At 46.8% G+C, this 7,680-nt stretch overlaps 1 long non-coding RNA gene across 1 annotated transcript; it reads right to left on the reverse strand.

The window, feature by feature from the left end:
- Positions 1-1,929: 1,929 nt before the first annotated feature.
- Positions 1,930-6,970, reverse strand: LOC104872442. The gene is made up of 3 exons (XR_783179.2): positions 4,967-6,970; positions 3,032-3,114; positions 1,930-2,483 (listed from the first exon to the last, which is right to left on the reverse strand). It is a non-coding gene; the product is annotated as an uncharacterized LOC104872442 (long non-coding RNA).
- Positions 6,971-7,680: the final 710 nt, after the last annotated feature.

The following is a 7,680-nucleotide window of genomic DNA, read 5'->3' on the forward strand; positions in this document are numbered from 1 at the left end:
CCTGTCAGGGAGGCTGGCATGGGACTCCCAGCGAGACCTGCCTCCCTCCCGGCTGTTTTATCTTGTCACATTTCCGCCCGCCCGGAGAGGCTGGGTGCAAACCTGGCATGGTCATTGTGCTTGTTGGAATAATTCTTTTCATTCACAGCAAACCACTGTGCCACAATTTGCTGGGCAAACTTGGACAATTTCAGTGTGTTATGATCATAATAATGGTGCCCATTGTCGGCCTTGCACAGTCCTTCCTCCAGCAGGGTGCGCGGTAGAGTAAGGCAGGGAGCCGGGGTAGTCTGCGCTGACTCCAGGCAGCTGCTGGGGCCTCATTCCTGGGCTCCCCTAGTTTTGGGTCTTATGTTCATAAATAAACTCTTTTTAGTGGAAAAAAAGATTCCCAGTTTATCTATCAATAAAAATAGCAATATTAATCCCAAACCTATCTCACAGGGCAATGAGAGGATTAAACAAAAAAAAAAGTGTTGGCTAATGCAGATAATATCATTGGTACCAAAGAAGGAGCTTCATAAATGTTGATTTCCCTTCCTTTCTACCAGTCTAGGATCTATTATTGTAAAACATTTTTATATACATCATCTTACTTGACTCACAAAGTCTTGACTCACTGGCAATCACGTTTTCTGTGGTATTGAATTACATGATGATTTAATAAGATACGAAGATGATATAATGGACATTAAAGGATGAGTTTAAAAGTATTGAGTTTTTTTATACTTAAACACATCACTAAAACTTTTGCTGAATTCTGAAGTATGAAATCATTTTTAAATGACTTGGCACAACAATATTTTTGACCTCTTAAACAATTCGGCATACTTCAGTGACAACATGTGGTGTACTATTAATGTACCTTTTAAAAGAAGCATAGCTATTCTGTGATGTTTAGTCTAACTTAGCCGGTTTCAACTGTGCTAATGGCATTTGATTTCCATTACATTAAACATGATTTTTAATTGGAAAATCAATAAGAAACAGATTTTCTTCCCAGTTGAGTCAAGTCACAGATTAAAGCTGATTTTAACTAGTAATTTATATTTATAACAGCCCCAAAGACAATATATATGTAAACCAGCCTAACATACTATGGTCAATAAAACTTGTGGGAGTCACTGGACACTAAATCTGAGTTCAGGTAAGTTACTAAACTCCTTGAGGCTCAGTTTTTTTTTTTTTCCGGTTCCGGGGATCGAACTCAGGTCCTTGTGCTTGTGAGTCAGGAGGCAAAAACACTGAGCTAAATCCCTGGCCCGAGCCTCAGCTTTGACCTGTAAAATGGAAGGGATATGAGTGTTTACGAGGCAGATTGTTGTGAGCGGGAATAGCCCTTGTTCAAACACGTGGCGTGATACATTCCCTCAATAGTTATCGCCTACGCTATTATCATCTGGGGAGGGAGTAGCTACGTCATGTGGCTCCTTTGAAAGAAAAGATTTAAAAATAAAGAAATAATAATTAAAAATTGAAGTAGTAACTCATGACAAACCTAATCACATTCCGTGCAGGTGAAAGGTTCAAAGAAAATCAAGCTTGTATATATTTAGAGGAAGATGATGACTTTAAAAGTATTTGTGTAGGATGAGTTTACAGCTCAGGTATAAATGCTGGCCTGGCAAGTGGAGATCCTAGGTTCAATCCCCACATTGAGGCGGCTAGGGGCAGAGCTAGTAAGAGGGACAGTGAAAAACAAAAGTATTGTAAATACAGACTGAGCCCAGAGGGCAGAGATTTGGGCTGATATGAATTCATGGAGCAAAATCTTCTTCTGATCTGCACATAAAAACCTCGTTTTATTTTACACAGGCATCCCTCTTTCAACATTTTCCACAGCTGTCTCAGAAACACATTCAGGATATGGGATTTCCTGGAAATTCTGTAAGCTTTTCCTCCTTCATTTAAGCCCTCCAGGAGCAGAGGATTTAGACTGAACTGAGAGGACGTTAAGAAGAGATGTTCTGGAACTTCTGTCCGTAGAATTCGGCAGATGCCAGGCAGTGAAGTTTAAAATATATATTTTATTCACAAGTAAGCTGACATTTGGAAAATTAGGCTTTGGAGGACTCACATGTATGTGCTGCTTGAAATCACCCAAAGCCTGGCACAGTTTACATCCTGGTGTTTGTTTCTTGGATGTCTGTTTTGTATCTGCAAACAACCGAGAAAATCCCTTGGCCCTGTGAATAGGCAGCTCTGGGCTCGGATCAGAGGGAGCTGCTCTGCTCTCGTGGTTTGGATGGCTTTCTGGCTTTCCTCTCCTGCTTGTTTTCAGAGCGGTGGTGAGGCAGTGCATTCTGAAGGTCAGAGCAGCCGTGACACATGCCGGATCCATCATCCCTCGTTACTTCAGGGTGAGTTCAGGAGCGCATGAGGCAGGCGGTCCAGTCAGCGGTGGCGCGATGCTCCAGGGCAGAACATTTGGGTTTCCCTACAGGTGTCGCCGGGATGAAGTGAGCCATTAGTCATCACAATTTCTGGAAGAGTCAGAAGAGGAAAAGTTTAGAGTGAAACTGAATACAGAGTTATAATTTATTTTTGTTGTCCTGAGGTAAGGATGATGCTGCTTGGTGAGCTTGCTCACCAAAGAGGATCAGCTGAGCTGGTACTGAACAGAATCACACTTCCTGATTTTTCCAGTCTTGATTTAGTATGAGTTACATTAGGAATAGTTGAGAATGCTTTATGCAAATCTGTCCTTTTTGTTTGTTTTTTTGGAGACAGGGTCTCACTATGTAGCCCAGGCTGGCCTTGACCTCAGTGATCCTCCTGCTTCAGCCTCACAAGTGCTGGGATTACAGGCGTGCGCCGCAGCGCCAGGCTATACCTGTGCTTTTATATGGTTTAAAAAATCTGATGGGGTGGCACATGGAGATAGTGGTGGTAAAGGGCAACGTGAACCCTGAATAGCCAAGAAAAGGGAAGCTGATATGTGGAAACCATGGTCAGAGGAGTGCAGTGGAAATCTGCTCATGAGTGTTCCATTTCACAGATCCGCTTAATGGCCCCAAATCACACAACTCACCGCTGATTTGCAAGGAAGGAGCAGATGGAGATTCCCATGTAGCTGTAGCTTTTCTGATTGGAGATGCTTCAGAGAGTGGGATCCTGGGAGAGACAACACAATACAACTGCCATAGCATTTGCTAGCACAGCGAATCCACCTGTAAATTCCAACTCGCAGGAAATATTCTAGACGTATTTCTCCTATCTGAACACAAAAATATACGTCTTCCAAGGCTAAAGATTTCTTTGAATCAAGTGTTCATCCAAGGCTCAAGGTCTGAATATCAGAAAGGCAAATGTATTGGGAAAAACAATTCAAGGAAGTGGTATTTGACTTTTAGTTAGCATTCACCACTTCCCATCAAGAATTGTTTTCACATCGGAAAGACTAATGGAATAAAAGGAGGTGAGGCATTAGGGACTTGAAAGTCAAGGGTTTTCATGATTTCCAACAAATATTTCTGACAACCTCTTACTGGTAAGTCAGGGTTTTACCCCAGGCGGCTTCTGTCACTCTGACTCAGGGGAACGCGGACCTCCCAATCCAAAGGTCTCCCTGGTTCCTCTAACTTTTCTAATGGAATATGATTCCAGCCAGCAACAGTCTTTGCTCTGGTGGTCTGGAGGGAAATTTTGCCTGCCTGGGAAGGCCTCTTGCAAAGGTTGGGGCGAAGGACTGGGGGTGTTGGAAAGAAGACTTGAAATTCTTTTGTGTTATCTGAAAATAGAAAATTCTAACCCCATCCACTCACCCATACATCTTTTAAAAAATTATATACAGGTGACCTGGAGGTCAGCATAGGAGGATGGAAAAATCCCTTTGGGAGAGAAGCTAGGCAAGAACAAAGTAAATTTAGAAGGCTCTTTCTCCTTGTTTTGCCTCTCCCCATCCTCCTCTCCCTCCTCCTCTGGCCTCTTCTCTTCAGAAAGGTGCTTTGAGACCCAGACTCCACCCTACTCTTTAAGGCACAAATTAACAAGTGCCTGGCTGTGGTTTCCTACTGGGTCCTCTGGTCCTCTTCTCCCTGAAGCTACTCATCCAGTTGATGCGGGCTTAAGCCTGGTGTTTCGGGTACACAGATCATTCCCCCTTTGCTGCCCTGGGGGCACCCAGACTCAGCCCCCCCCCCAGGCAGCGTCAGTCAGCGAAAGACTTGAGTCTCCCCAGATTAGAAGCAAATTTGTCTTTTGGAGGGGGAGTGTGCGTGTGTAGTTTTGGATCCTGAGACTTCACTCTCTGCCCAAAAGAAAGCAGAAAGGGCCCGCACTCTCCTTTTCCTAGGAGGTTTAGTGAGGCAGGGTGGGGGGGGCCTCAGACTCCCCAGTTCTGGGCTCCCTTAGCCAATGCTCAGCTCCTAGCGCCTCTTTTCTCACAGCTCCCATCTCTCCTGGACCCCCTAACTTCGGGCCAGAACTTTCAAGACTAGGAAAGAGCCTCTCCACCAGGTGGTGGCAAGGAGAAACCTCCGTGGGCTGATCCTGCTGGGAGCTGAGGCCCAGAGGCAGCTATGGGGCAGGGTTGGGATGGTCTCCAGATTGTGCCAGGGGACAGGATAGGTCTTGGTGTTCTGGAGTTCAGGGACCGAGGAAAACCTCAAGTTCTCTACATAGTCTTTTACTCCAGTGAGTGGGGTCCAGCTTCAAGGCTGGTGACTTTGGAGCCTTGAGAATACCTGAGCCCAGAAGAGCAAGTAGCACAGCCTTTGTCAGCCAGGGGAACAGTACCCGCTTCGGGGGGCCTGGGAGCCACCAGCTTCTCCCCCAGGCAGTCACTAGGGCTTGTGCTTTTCCCCTTTAATAGGCTGTGAAGTCAACAAACTCCCCACATGGTGGCTCCCTTTACTCAAGTTGAGGGTGAATTCAGAAGGAGTCTTGGAAATTTTCAAATAATTCTCTAGGGTTGACTCTCTTCGGAATTCGTGTGGGAGGAAAGAGGATTTTTAATGGGGTTCACCTTTGACGAGAGGCGGAAGACAGGAAAGCCACAGCAGGTAATAGCTTTGGGCGCTTTAGTAAGAAAGGCGTCTCAGCTTGCCGGTCTGGTCCAGTTCACTGCAGGCTCTTTGTGTGTGCGCAGAGGCACAGCCGAACAGGAACACACAACACACCCGTGTAAACACTGCAACATAGATCTGCAGACATGTGCAGCAGAGACAAAGATGTACACTTCCTGTCGCTGTGGTTTGGAGCATTACTGAGGGCAGGCGAGTGAGAAACTAAGAAGTGGCAGGCAGTCTGGGGTCCTTCACAGAATTAGCAAAACGTTTCCTTCTTGCAGGAAGTATTTCATCTCAAAGAGCGGGAAAGCCATTGGGAAAGAGAAATGGGGCTTGGAAAAATTATTCAGAACGAACATTGCTTATTGAAGTGCTAGATCCAAATCATAGTAACAGGAAACACTCTCAGTTAATTGACATTCCTTCTAATTTTTGTGTGAGATCCAATAATTAAAATGTATGCTAATGGTTATTGATGAGTCTATTTCCTTTTTAGAAGAAACAGACCCAAGATCTTTTACTGGAGTACCTATTTATAACTCTTTTAGAAATTACTTGGAGACTTGTAAGGTTTAGGGCAGATAAGGTCCTCCCCCATTGCTTTCTCCTTCCCACGTCATTTTCAGTTAAAATAATTTAGTCATTCCCAAGGGAGGGATTCCCGTTAGGAACCCTCAGCAAAGGAACTTGTACTGGGGATCCTGCGTTCCCAGTCTGCCTATATTTCCCCAAACAGAATTTAACTTGTAAAGAAAGTGTAAAAAGCCCATTTCTCACCCCCCAATTCTTACAATTTCAATTCTCGTGGAAAACATAATGTCCCAGTTTCGAGTTTTAAAATCAGTAAGAGGCACAGAAAGTGTGAGGTTGTACAAACAGGAGATCTGGAGATCCAAACACCAGGACTAAAAGGACAGAGTGCCTTTTAGTGAGGTCTAAAGCAAGTATGGAGACTGGAGGGCCTTTGTAGACACTGGGAGGGGGATAGATTGGAAAAGAGGGGTGATTTAGACAACGAATTGTCACACTAACAGCACCACTGCCAAATCTTCAGATTTAGAGGCTCTGGTGAAAATTAAACCGGTGACAATTTAACATGCCTGCAGCATCTGCGCCCAGGCGGTTCAGCACCCAGAACAGGGACAGCTCCACAGGCCCAGCTCCTGACAGAGCCCTAATCGATGTACTCCTTTCCAGACTGTCAGGGACAGCTAGACTCGCAAGAGATTTACTGAAAATCTTTCAAGGCCTCCCTCTAAAAACAAAACGACTTCCACGTTTAATTGTCCATCTGAAAGAACATACGCAAGAAATTAGGAGATCCAAATTAAATTTATTAATAGGAGAGCTCCATGGTGCTTGAGTCCAGAGGCCACAGCTCTCAGTGGTGGGGCTTGATGAAAAAGTAAAGAGAAACAGGGTGGATGTGGTTAAAAAGGATGACTTTTTACCATTCTGGAAACAAATTCTTTACCTGCCCTTGATAAATGGGTGAAATTGGAAACCATCAAAATAACTGGACTTCCTAAAAATTGGATTGTCTGAGTGAAAGGTGTTTATGAGAAGTCGATGACTCCGGATCTTATCATCCTGGAGGATGGCACAGAATAGTTAATACATTCCTTGAGGGACTAGGATGCTGACGTCTTTTTTCTGATACCCGATCATTACGTGACTGAAAAAAAAAAAGGGAAGTCATTTCATGAATAAAAATCGGAGCGCAGCGGTGCAACAAAATATTCTGTACTTAAAGACAATAGGCAGGCAGATGTTGACAAAGAGGACGCTCCTAAGACCATGCTCGGGTAGACTCTTGCTAACTGCATATATAAACACCAGCGGAAGGCCGGTCACTTCTGCAACCACCGGCAGCACCAGCAGCAGCCGCATCTCCAGACGCAGCCAGAAGGGCCTCAGAGCAGATCAGGCGCTGCTGCTGCCCAGCCTCCAGCTGCCTGGCCCGGGGGCTCCACCGGGCCGGCCGAGCTCGCCGGCCTTTCCTTCTCCTCCCTCTCCTTCCCCTTGGACTTTCCATCTTCCCCTTCTTCGCCCCGCTCTCGTCTCCCAGTGGACTTTCGGCCACTTTGCTCCCCCCTCCCCTTAGCTAGTCGCCTCCTCTTTCTTCTCTCTCGCTCCTCGCCCCCTTCCTGCTCTCCACATCGCGCTCCCTTCTAGTTCCGTGCGTCTACAAACTTTTGAACACAACAACGCGAAAGCCGAAAGCCTCAGCAAACAAGTCCCCCGGCTCCGCCCGCTGCTGCTGCCCATTCCAGTGGCTTCTCCCTACACCGACGCCAGGCAGCGATGCCTCTCGGCTTGTGATTCCAGCGCAGAAACCTGAAGGAGCCCTCTGCCCGCCGTCCTACTTGGCAACCCACCCTTTCCTGGCAGCGGTAAGAGTTGGACACTGAGGGGGAAAATCTCGCCAAACCAAACAAGCCCCCGCCATCGGCGTCAGGGCAGTTCGCCTGGGGGCCGGGGCTGGGCAGGTGCACACACGTTTTTCTCCGAGACAGCCCGGAGAAGTGGCCGGGTGCGCGCCGGCGGACGCCGAGTGTGTGCGCAGCGGCGGCCGAGCCTCGCTCCCCGCTCCGGCTCTGGAGTTTCTTGGGGTGGGAGGGCGGAAGGCCAGGGCTTCCTCACGGCCGCGCACCCTCTCTTCTGTCCTGCG

Source organism: Fukomys damarensis, unplaced genomic scaffold, assembly GCF_012274545.1.
Source record: "Fukomys damarensis isolate Sample0158 unplaced genomic scaffold, DMR_v1.0_HiC HiC_scaffold_30, whole genome shotgun sequence".
Taxonomy (NCBI): Eukaryota; Metazoa; Chordata; class Mammalia; order Rodentia; family Bathyergidae; genus Fukomys; species Fukomys damarensis.